General features: G+C 43.8%; 1 long non-coding RNA gene across 1 annotated transcript in view; it reads right to left on the reverse strand.

Moving 5' to 3' along the window:
* The window catches only part of LOC136306254 (uncharacterized), a 34,962-nt gene extending 25,637 nt beyond the window's left edge, over window positions 1-9,325 (reverse strand). The window contains exon 1 of the long non-coding RNA XR_010725622.1: window positions 9,115-9,325. This is a non-coding gene — a long non-coding RNA (uncharacterized lncRNA). The remainder of the gene's footprint in view (window positions 1-9,114) is intronic.
* Between the last annotated feature and the right edge of the window lie 2,367 nt (window positions 9,326-11,692).

The raw sequence follows: 11,692 nt of genomic DNA on the forward strand, positions 1-11,692 counted from the left end.
TTTTTTTGGCACAATAACGTTATTTTATGATTCGTGTAATATGCTTCTAGGGTTCTGTGAGATTTGATGTTTAAACTAGGAACAAATATTGAAAGCAAGGAGTTCCTCTTTGTAGTGATCGAATACAACACTGGGACCCATGATCCCAACGTGAACCACTTGCCATGAGCAGGAAGGTGTGAAGCCGTCTCCACCAACACTGCAGCCTTCACTTTGAAGCCTGAACAAAGACCAGGGGCAGAACGCAGGCAGCACTTCTCATTACCTTGGGGCAGGCCTCTAGTCAGCCCATCAGACTGGAGCCTGTAGGTCTCCAGCAAGTCATTATGCATTTAGAATTATCATTAATTTTCTCTCCCTGAAGTGATTCTAATGAATGTGAGGGCTGTGGGCTCATGGCAGTCTGTGCATTCACTAATAAAAGGATCTATGTTCAATTTTCTCAAAATGTCCTTAGAGAATTCCCAATTTCCTGTCCAGAAGACTGAATCTGCTTCAGAGAGGGTGGACCTGATCTTCTTAGTGCAAAAACTTCCTTAAGTTTGGAAAGAAAGGTCATCAGGGCAAGTTGAAGACTTGGAACCTTGGCTGGCTGTTTTCTCTTGGGGCCTGACAATGCAGACAGAGCCACTGTTATTTACTGCAGACTTAAGAATTACACAAGCCAATGTCTGTGGCCGTTTTTGTTAGCACAGCCGTGGCCTCCCTGCTGAGCACCTGCACAAGCTCCTACAGGTCCTGCCAAACCTAGTGCGGAGGACCCACCTTTAGCTTTCTGAGACGGAGTCCACACTCCCCAGGGATTACCTGACTCAGCTCCTTCTCTGGGCCACACCCTCAGGTGTCACACCTGACCGAGGGCATAGCAGACACTATGTTCATGCACAGACTTCTATTGCATCATCTTCTTAAGCCAGGGGTCCCCAAACTACGGCCCATGGGCCTCATGCGGCCCCCTGAGGCCATTTATCCGGCCTCCACCACACTTCCGGAAGGGGCACCTCTTTCATTGGTGGTCAGTGAGAGGAGCATAGTTCCCATTGAAATACTGGTCAGTTTGTTGATTTAAATTTACTTGTTCTTTATTTTAAATATTGTATTTGTTCCCGTTTTGTTTTTTTACTTTAAAATAAGATTTGTACAGTGTGCATAGGGATTTGTTCATAGTTTTTTTTTTATAGTCTGGCCCTCCAACGGTCTGAGGGACAGTGAACTGGCCCCCTGTGTAAAAAGTTTGGGGACCCCTGTCTTAAGCCATAAAGACTTTGGACATTGGTTGTCAAGCTTTAAAGTTTTAATGAAGTCACTGTCATGATTCGGAATTGGTTATGGGTGTATTCAGGATATTCAGATAATACCCTCTGTGCGGGGCCCTTGTAAAAGAATGAATACACACAACCCTCTGTATTTCAGAGCCCTGTTGTATAGTGGTCTTCCACCACTGTCCGGTCTCCAGGGGGTTGTTGTGGTGTTTCAGCCACTGCTATTACTATTTGCCATAAATGGCCTTTATTCCTCCTCAAAGTGCTAACAAAGGCCAGCCTCTGCAGCCAGCATGTCCACCCCTCCTGAATTCCATGCTTGCCGTGGCAAATAGCATGGCAGGTGACCCTCCTATTCAAGCAGGGAGCTCTGTCCGCAGACAGTAAGGTATTTCAGTTTCTACATGTTCTAATATAGCTCAAATGTATCTATCACGTAACCTATCTAGCAAAGCTTGGTTTTGTTTCATTGTCCCAGTGAATGAATTATATCTTGAGCACCAGAGTGTAACAACTAGTTTGCAACATAATAGCTTGGTCATAAAGGACCAGTCAGGGCCTCAAGGCCTCAGGGTAATTCAATGGCATCCTTGAGTACTGTGTTGACTTAGAGGTTGCTAAGTAGCTAAAATAAGCAGTCCTGGCCTTGAACAGAAATGAGCATTTCTTCAAGAGAGTTAGAAGTTAAATACCGTATCTCCCCATGTATAAGGTGCACCTTAATTTGGGGGCCTGAAATTTGAAAAAAAAAATGTATCACAAAGTTATTGAACTCAAGTTTTAGTCATCATAAAATTCATACAACTCCTCATCACTGTCAAAACTCCCATCCATTAGCTTGTCCTCATCTGTGTCTGATGAGGAATCAGTCTTCACATATTGACTCGTTCTGAGTTCCATCTATGGCATTTGAAAAGCCACAACCACTGTATAAGATGCACCCGTTTTTTAGACTTTTTCCAAAAAAGGTGAATCTTATACATGGGGAAATACGGTAGACACTATGTAGACTCTGACACTAATGTGCTCCTGGTTCTTGGTTAGTTTAGGTATTCTTTGAGTTTCAAGTTCGCATTATTAGAGAGTTTCAAACAGTAATCTGTGGAGTTGTCAGGGTTTAGAAGAACCTCAGGGACCTGAGAATCAAGAGACAGTTCCCATGAAAATGTCCTTCCCCTATTTCAGTGGTCCCCAACCTTTTTTGGGCCACGGACCTGTTTAATGTCAGAAAATATTTTCATGGACCAGCCTTTAGGGTGGGACGGATAGATGTATCACGTGACCGAGACAAGCGTCAAGAGTAAGTCTTAGACAGATGGAACAGAGGGAATCTGGTCATTTTTTAAAAATAAAACATTGGTCAGACTTAAATATAAATAAAATGGAAATAATGTAAGTTATTTATTCTTTCTCTGTGGACCAGTACCAAATGGCCCACGGACCATAAAGCAGCCATAAAGCAGCTTGAAAGTTCTGAATTAGACACTGTCAACAGCCTTGGCCCTATTCTGACATTCTAAACATTTTGGACTCTAGTATTATACTGAGTATAAACCCCATAGCTTGACTTCTCACTGAGGGACATATATAAATCTATGATGTCGCTGTGGCTTGGTGCTGGCAGGGTCTGCAGGGACACACAGACCAGCTGGGTCCTTTGAAATGAAATGTTAAGTCAGCCAGGTTTGGGGGCAGATAATAGCAGAGCTGAAGGAACACTATTGTTAAGGAAGAAATTTAATTAGACCCCATCAGTCTGAAGAAACTTCAGTTCCGAGAAGGAAAAAGATGAAGGGCTTTTGAAAGAGCAGATAAAGACTCTTTGCCAATCCCGTTCCCTATCCCTTTGCCCCAGACCCCCAAGTGCTGCTAAAGTAACTGTCAAGATATTCCAGTAGCTTTAGGACACCCAGCAGGAAATGTGCTGGTATGGTATGTTGGTCAACAATTCTTATTCTGGATTTCTGACCAATTCAGATAATCTCTTAGGCAGTGATGGGATTCAGCCAGTTTGCACTGTTTGGGAGAACCGATACCTAATTTTTTGTTGAGTTCAGTGAACTGGTTGTTAAAATGGCACTTGTAATCAGGGTTCTCTCTAAGGTGAGCACCTAGGCAGCCACCCAATGTGGAAATCACAATTATATTCCTTATTCTTTTTTAACATTCACCTGCACAATAGCGTATTCTAAGCTCTCACGGTAATGTCCATAGGAGGAAAAATAATTGCAAGTGAGGATGCCAATCAAGAAGCAATATGGAAATATCCTTTTTTAAATTAGTTAATTATTTTTTTAAACTTTTTTCTGAAGTGAGAAGCGGGGAGGCAGAGAGACAGACTACTGCCTGCACCTGACCTTGATTCACCCAGCATGTCCATTAGGGGGAGATGCTCTGCCCTTCTGGGGCATTGCTCTGTTGTAACCTGAGCCATTCTAGCACCTGTGGTGGAGGACATGGAGCCATCCTCAGTGCCCGGGCCAACTTTCCTCCACACTGGAGCCTTGGCTGCGGGTGGGGAAGAGAGAGACAGAGAGAAGAGAAGTTAGAGGGTGGAGAAGCAGATGGGAGCTTCTCTTGTGTTCCCTGACTGGGAATCGAACCTGGAGAATATCTTAAATAACAGTTTTATTGAATTGGGCAGGTATTATTTAATATTTTTTCATTAATATTTTAAAACTCTTTCTTATAATCTAATTTTGTGTACCTCTTTTATTGTTCTTATTTAGGTATTAAATGCATGAGATAATAAACTGCCTTTTGGTATATCCTTTTTTTATATACTTAAAATGGTCATTACAGTAGTAAACTGGTTGTTAAATTATTTGAATCCCACCATTGCTCTTACTATTCCTTTTCCTAACTGCTCCTATCTCCAGCCCATAAAACTTCCATCCTTTTACCAGCCTGGACAAATAAGTAGCTAGTTCACAAGTCTGGGAATTTAGTTCCTAAGATAGAACTTCACATTGCTATAGTTTTTACATCGCAAAAAGCCAGTCCATCTTATTCAGAAGATTTTTCAGTGTCAGGAAGGTCTTTATCATATACTACATCAAACTACTGATTCATTGGCTTAAAAAAAATGCTAATTATTTGTTTGAAGTTAGGTAGACACAGCCTCTGTGTGGGGACAGCTATGAAAACTGCTGTGTCATTGAGACATTATGTATGTAGTGTTGGGTAGCATATCCAAAAACCTCAGGCACATGGGAAATCTGACATGCCCAGTCACAAAGGAATTGGTAGCATGAAGCCTTTTGTTTGTGTTGTCATAGACTTATGTACTATTTCTATACATTCACTTATAAATGCTTTGTGAGATAATACACCTTTTTTATTATTATAATTGTACTCAAATTCAAGACTAAGGGCTGGGAGCCTGTGACATTAAGTTTGAGTTAAGGTGTGGTCATCTTATTGTCATAGGAACAGAACTCTGAGTCAGATGACACAGATGGTAATCCCAGACATTGGTGTGTACCTGAAGAGAAAACGGCTCAGTGGGTCGTGGTGGGAAGCCTTTCCCAAGCAGAGTTAGGGGGACAAGTACGGAATCAAACAAACCTGGGGTTTGCATTACTTACAAGCTGAGTGATCTTGGACAAGTGACTTCATCAGTCCCAGTCTCAGTTTTAGCACCTGTGCAATAAGCATTATTACATCTGCCTCGTGGGATTATTGTGGAGATTAAAGAGCCTACAGTCAGTCTTCAGTAAGGATTCATTATTCTTATTTTTTACTGTAGTTTTTGAAATAATGATGATTTTCTTAATGTTCTTTTCAATTTTAAAATTCTCAGGCTTGTGTAATTCAAGCATCTCCCTCCAGAATTCAAACTGTACAACTGGTCCTGGATAGTCCCCCTCTGCTCTCCTCACAGGGTGACCATGGTGACGTGCCCCTGCCACAGGCACTCAGAACAGGCTAGTGTTTGGCACTGACAGGGAGCCTGGATTGAGAGTCTTCAGTTAGGATCTGACTGGAATTGAACCCGGGATGTCCACATGCTGGGCCAACACTCTATCCACCAGCCAGGACCCAAACCGCCTCTCCCCCGCAATTTAAAAGGTTCTTTCCAAGCACGTTTTTCCTATGCAGTGCATTCAGCACTGAGTTTTTGTCAAATTCAGCCAATACAACCTTGTGATCGTATGTCACCTGTCAGTGGGGTGGAGATGCCCCACAGAAGAAATCCAATTCTGTCACCTGATTGCATGAGTGAGCATCTGCTTTCTTACTATGAAGGAGCTTTCTGCAGGACATCAAGGTCAGATTCTCCTCCTGCGAGGTCAACAACCTTTGGTGCCAGGACATCCTGAGGAGGCCTGCCAAAGGCTTGTCACTGGTCACTGGCGTGACGGTGAAGTGTAAAAGTGTCAATATCTATGTCTAGCCATCTCTCCCCATGCTCTCCTCCTCATGATACGCTGCCTTGTTTTATGAGGAAGGAAGCTCAGGTTGGGTCATTTGCCCAACAGGACAACTGTTGTGGTTTCTGGGACTAGAATGTGAAGGGGGGAGGGTCTCTGTTCCTGCACAGCCCAGGGTGTCACCTCCCTGCTCTATTGCATCTCGCTTTGTTGGCCATTTGGGGTTAGAGGAGGTGGGTCTCCTCAAAAAAGCTTCAAGTGCTTGTTACAGTCGTTGTTCCAATTTTAATAGAGTGGACGTTCGTTTCAGCGCAGTTCAGCATGGTCCTATAACCCATATGCAGAGACATGAAATAACCAAACCACAGCACCTTGGAAAAGTCTTATTCTGCCTCAACTCAGAGTCAAGGTGCTCCTTTGCGGTAGAGATGCTTCTATTAAGACAGAAAACATTCAAATAAGAAATGTTTTCTGAGTAACAGGAAAGAACTTGGTAAAAATAAATAAATAAATAAAACAATCAAGATCCAAAACCCTCCTACCCCCTGAACCCAGGGAGAGTTTCATTTCTCCCTAGGGGTGTCACTAATAGGAAACACATCCTCAGAGGTTCTGTGTTGTATCAATTTGTGCAACACGGGTCAGGGGCATATATTCTCAAGATCAAGTAGGCTCTTAAGGTCCTGCTCCTTCAAGTGTAGTCAGTTCACATCACCCAGGGCCTTGTTAGGAAGGCAGTCTCGGGTCACCCCCCAACCCCCGTCCAGACATGCTGCATCAGAACCTGCGTTTCAACAAGACCCTCAGGTCACTTGCACGTGTGCACCTTCAAGCCTGAGAAGTTCTGTTTAAGACACTGTCCATTAGAGTACTGAAGCTGACTGACTCGGGAAGTCGGATCACTCTCCTCGCCTTTGATATGCAGATCCTGGCATGCCTAACCACCTGAACAGGGGCTATTTCCTATTTCTACTAAAAGGGTGAGCATTTTGCAGGGGAGTAGTTAAGATATTAAGTGGACAACTGTATTTGGTTTGTCATGTAGGACACCCATTTTTGAAGAACCAAAGTATAATAAATGCCATGACCAAAAAGAAAAAAAAATTACATTGGAAACTGAATTATGTGTGTGTGTGTGTGTGTGTGTGTGTGTGTGTGTGTGTGTGTGTTAGAGACAGAAAGAGACAGAGAGAGGAGGGACAGATAGAGATAGGGACAGACAGATAGGAAGGGAGAGAAATGAGAAGCATCAATTCTTTGTCGTGGCACCTTAGTTGTTCATTGACAGCTTTCTCATATGTGTCTTGACTGGGGGGCTACAGCAGACCGAGTGACCCCTTGTTCAAGCCACCAACCTTAAGCTCAAGCTGGTGAGCCTTGTTCAAACCAGACAAGCCTGCGCTCAAGCTGGCGACCTCGGGGTTTTGAACCTGGGTCCTCCGTGTCCTAGTCTGACGCTCTATCCACTGCACCACTACCTGGTCAGGTAGAAATTGAATTTTTGATGGGCAATGAGGACTGACTGAACTTTGCAGGGGATCAAGGTCACCTCATAAACATTGGCTTTCTTTGTAGAGAAGATGTGAGAAGTGCCAACTAATGCACGTCTCGGCTGCTAGAGTTACCAGACAGGGTGGGCATAACATACTGCAGAGAGGGAGCCTGGTGGGTGCATCACAGCTGGACAGGTAGACAATAGCAAAGAATGAGAGCATTCTTTACCCTGAAAGGGCTGGTTTCTCTGGTTAGAGGGGCCTGGATTGATGGTCACCAGGAATTCAACATAATTAGGGCCAAGCCTCTAAATGGGAATGCCTTTGCAGTTAAATCCTGTCAGAAGGCTAAGGTTGGCAATGAGATGGCTAGGAGGGGAGACAGGGGAAACACCACCTTTTAGACCCTTTTAGTCTGGTCTGAACTCTGTTGAGGATGCTGGCTCTGGTCTTTTTTGTTATGGTCCTTCCAGTCCTCTGACTTAAAGATTTGGAAATGCCTGGACTTCTCCAGCCCACATGGTCCAGGATCCTGAGCCCAGTTCCCTTCTGCACTGTGACCTGTGGTTGTACAGACAGATGTGAGGCTGCAGACCCTGCATTCAGAACCGCCAGGATCATTCCCTGCCACCTTTGCTTGTTGGCTGGGAGTGTGCTTTCCCAAGCTGGGAATGGACTTCTCATGGCGTGCCTTTGAGGAGTGGGCCTGGAGGGTTGTTCTGAGTATAAGCGAGCTAATGTGTGTTAACATGTTGTTGGGTGCAACGTGCTCAAGACAGTACCTGTCTTGAGATATGAGTGGTTATAATTTTAGGATTTCAGACTTGAATACTACTTTTTTATTTTATTTAATCTTATTAACACTTTAGAGAGAAGACAGAGAGAGCAAGAGAGAAATAGAAGGGGAGGTCCCTTCACTTCCATATATGCCTTGACTGGGCAAGCACAGGGTTTTGAACCAGTGACCTCAGTGTTTAGGGTTGATATTTTATCCATTATGCCACCACAGGTCAGGCTAGAACATCAAAATTGGAATCTACACCCAGACACGTTTTCCTCCACAAGGGAAGAGAAAGAGTTAGATTTCCATTTGCCACTCGTAAATTGGGATCATTGCCCTCTCCGGCTGGGTCTCTGTGGTGGTGCGAGGAAAGCGTGAGTCACTCCTGGTGAGTGTGGACAGTTAGTTTAGGGCACCTCTGGTACTCAAGTGTACCAACACAACTTGAGCCCTTCATGGCAGAAGTCTAGGCACTAAACCATGACCCTATTTCAAAACAACCAGAGAGTTCTCTGGAGAACAGGCTATAGGTTTGTTTAGGTGGCTCCTGCTTGGCTGGGATGGCCTGAGCTTGGTCCAGCTGCTTGGCCTAGTTCTTTGTCGCCTGGCAAAGTGGAGTTCAGCCCGAGGTCAAGCTCTGCTGAAATTGGCAGTATGACATATGGGACCCGAGATAACCCCAGGGCTTCCCTTGGAATGTGCTGCTGTCCTGCTCTCCATGCTGGCACCGCAGTCTCAGAGTTTATCCCAGGGCTGGGCTCTACAGGCACCCGCCATTCCACAAAGATAAAGCGAGCAAGTGCTTCAGGGCGAGACAGCCTCTTTAGCTAGAGGATAAGCCAGCTACCTAACAGCTGAAGGTCAGGGATGTGCAAACAGCATTGTCCAAATCAACCCAGATGGGTATTTTCTGCTTCTTGTTCACACTAAGCTGGATCCCCCCCCCCCCCCCCCCCACACACACCGTTAAGAGCTAGAGACACATTAACCCTTAGCAGACTGTTTCTTTTTCTTTCTTTTTTTCCCTCTTAGCATTACTATAGTTGGTATTTACTTTGTAAAACCAGAAAAACCAAACCAAACAACAAAAGCTCAGAATTGCCCATCTCAGCCATGGAACTTTGCATAATAATCACAATATATTTGCAAGGATCAGGCAGAAGTGCCATCACTCAGAACCCAAATCAAAACAAACAAAATCTCACCTCGATTTTCAGGATGGATTCTGGCAACATTGTAATAGTAAAGTCCTTAGACAATAGGAACAGGAATAGGCGGATACTATCCTCTGATCTTGAGGGAAGGAAATTAAGGAAGAGCTGGCTTACTCTGCAGCCCATAAAACCAAAGCCATGTGTGAGAGGTCTGTCCGGAGTAGAGAACTCCTCAGGTCGGTACAGTGATTTCAACGAAGGTTTGAAGCAGATGTGGAAACCAGGAGGGGAAGGAGGACAAAAAAAAAAGTCTTGCAGAAAAATGAGGGAGGAGACATCATATAAAAATACATACGAAAACCTGACCAGGCGGTGGCGCAGCAGATAGAGCGTCAGACTGGGATATGGATGACGCAGGTTCAAGACCCCGAGGTCACCAGCTTGAGCGCAGGCTCATCTGGTTTGAGCAAAAAAAAAAAGCTCACCAGCTCGGACCCAAGGTCGCTGGCTCAAGCAAGGGGTTACTCAGTCTGCTGAAGGCCCACAGTCAAGGCACATATGAGAAAGCAATCAATGAACAACTAAGGAGTCCCAACGAAAAAAACTGATGATTGATGCTTCTCATCTCTCTCCGTTCCTGTCTGTCTGTCCCTATCTATCCCTCTCTCTGACTCTCTCTCTGTTCCTGTAAAAAAAAAAAATACATACGAAAAAATGTATTATTCCTTAGCTCTGTGTGTGTGTGTGTGTGTGTGTGTACTCATGTCTTTGTCAGAACCAAGTTGGAAAACCATACATTTCTTAGAATAATAAATTTTGATTACTCTTATATTGGATATGTAAATTAGGCATAATGATATTTCTTTGGGTCAATCCATAGTCTGAAAATTACCCAGGTTAAAAAGGACAAAAGATCAAATAAAAAGTTGGAGAACACTAATGTGTTTAACAAATGGCACTTTCTAATGTCATATAAAAAGATGTAAAACCCTTTTTTTAAGGTGGTCTTTAACGTTGACAGGTGGGATTTAGATGACTTGTTCCAGGAGAAGGTGAATTTTGGAATATAAACAGAAATCAGAGTTCACTACAGGTAGGTCAAGTCCAAACACTTTAATTTCCACTTTGGACAAGCTTATTAGACAGGCAGTCAGGGAAGGGGGAGAGAAGTGAGACAGAGAATTTGACTTTCCTCAAGGCATGTGACAGTGTATTTCCTGTTTTCTGTAGACAAGATAGAGGACTTTGGACTGAAAGCTAAAATCATTAGGCTGGCAGAGAACAAGGACACAAAGGATGCTGACTGATGCCACCTTGCAGCTTCATTTCTTCAGCGGGATAGTCCCAGCTCTCAGCCCAATCCTGTTCTGCTCTGTTATGAGGACTTAAATGAATATAGAAGCCGTCCTCACTTAGGCGCAGGTGACCCGAAGCTTGGAAATATGGACAGCTGCTGAATAATAGATACAGAGTACAAACACTTGTTGGCCATTTGGTCCCCTTTTATAAATCCAAAAGTTTCTTTGATATTTCTAAGAACATAATGAGACTCACCTTCATGACTGACAGAGACTCTCATGTGTTATAATTCCATGCATAAATCTGCCTTAAGGAGAGAGGACTGTGTCTCGCATTCACCTTTAGCTGGCCACTTATTCAGAGAGGATCCTCCTACCACATGTGCCTAGCTATGTGAGTTGACTATGAAAGCTCTTGTAAAATCCTGTATTTTCCTTCTACCCCAAGAATTGAGATTAACTGGGTGCAACTCTAGACAGACAAAAAGATATTTCCAAGTCGAGTAAAACATTTGAGTTCTGATTTCTGATTATTTTTACCTGTTATGACTTAAAACACTTCTAGATTAATTGCATGCATGACCACATCCTACAGATAAAACATGTCTTTCCGTGTGCTACTGCAAGATTTTATGAGCATGGACCCAGAATGACCTTTAAAATGACTGGATGACTGCTTGAATACTGGCATAATGTTAGTAACAACCCAGTTAAGATGGTCTTTTACATATATTCTCCAAATGCCGTTCACTTCAGCACTTTACAGTTGCCAGAGGTTGCTTCTGCAGTCAGAGCCCTGGGCAGCCCCGCAGAAGGCCCTGGTGCTCAGAGGCAGATACTCCAAAGGCCGGAGGCCCACCCGCCCCTTCCTCTGCCATCTGGCCGAGGGCTGCGTTCGGCTGCAGTCACTGCTCCCTCTTCCCACCCTTGGCAGTCCTTTCTCACAGACATTATGTTTTTCTTCTATAATTTATATATTTTTGTAAGCCATATTTAATTTTTTTCAATAATGGGCTAACATAAAATAAAATACTGATAATATCTTTTTTTGGGGAAAAAAAAGATTGAAGTCTAAACTTTCTTCACTGTAACTTGTAATTGGACCACCTAGGGATTCAACAAAATATTTGCACAAGTTCTGAAAATTACAGGAAGTGAAGCTCAACAATTTGACGCACCCAGCCAGAATGCCAGGTCACCAGGGCATTTGGTGCCCAAAGTGAAGTTGTCTATCCTCAGATACCAAGATGGGACCTTCACTGAAGAACAAAAGCTAGAGCTGGTCTGCAGGTCAGCACCCACCCGAGTCTGAGCACGAGGCTCTGAGCGCG

Source organism: Saccopteryx bilineata, chromosome 5, assembly GCF_036850765.1.
Source record: "Saccopteryx bilineata isolate mSacBil1 chromosome 5, mSacBil1_pri_phased_curated, whole genome shotgun sequence".
NCBI lineage: Eukaryota > Metazoa > Chordata > Mammalia > Chiroptera > Emballonuridae > Saccopteryx > Saccopteryx bilineata.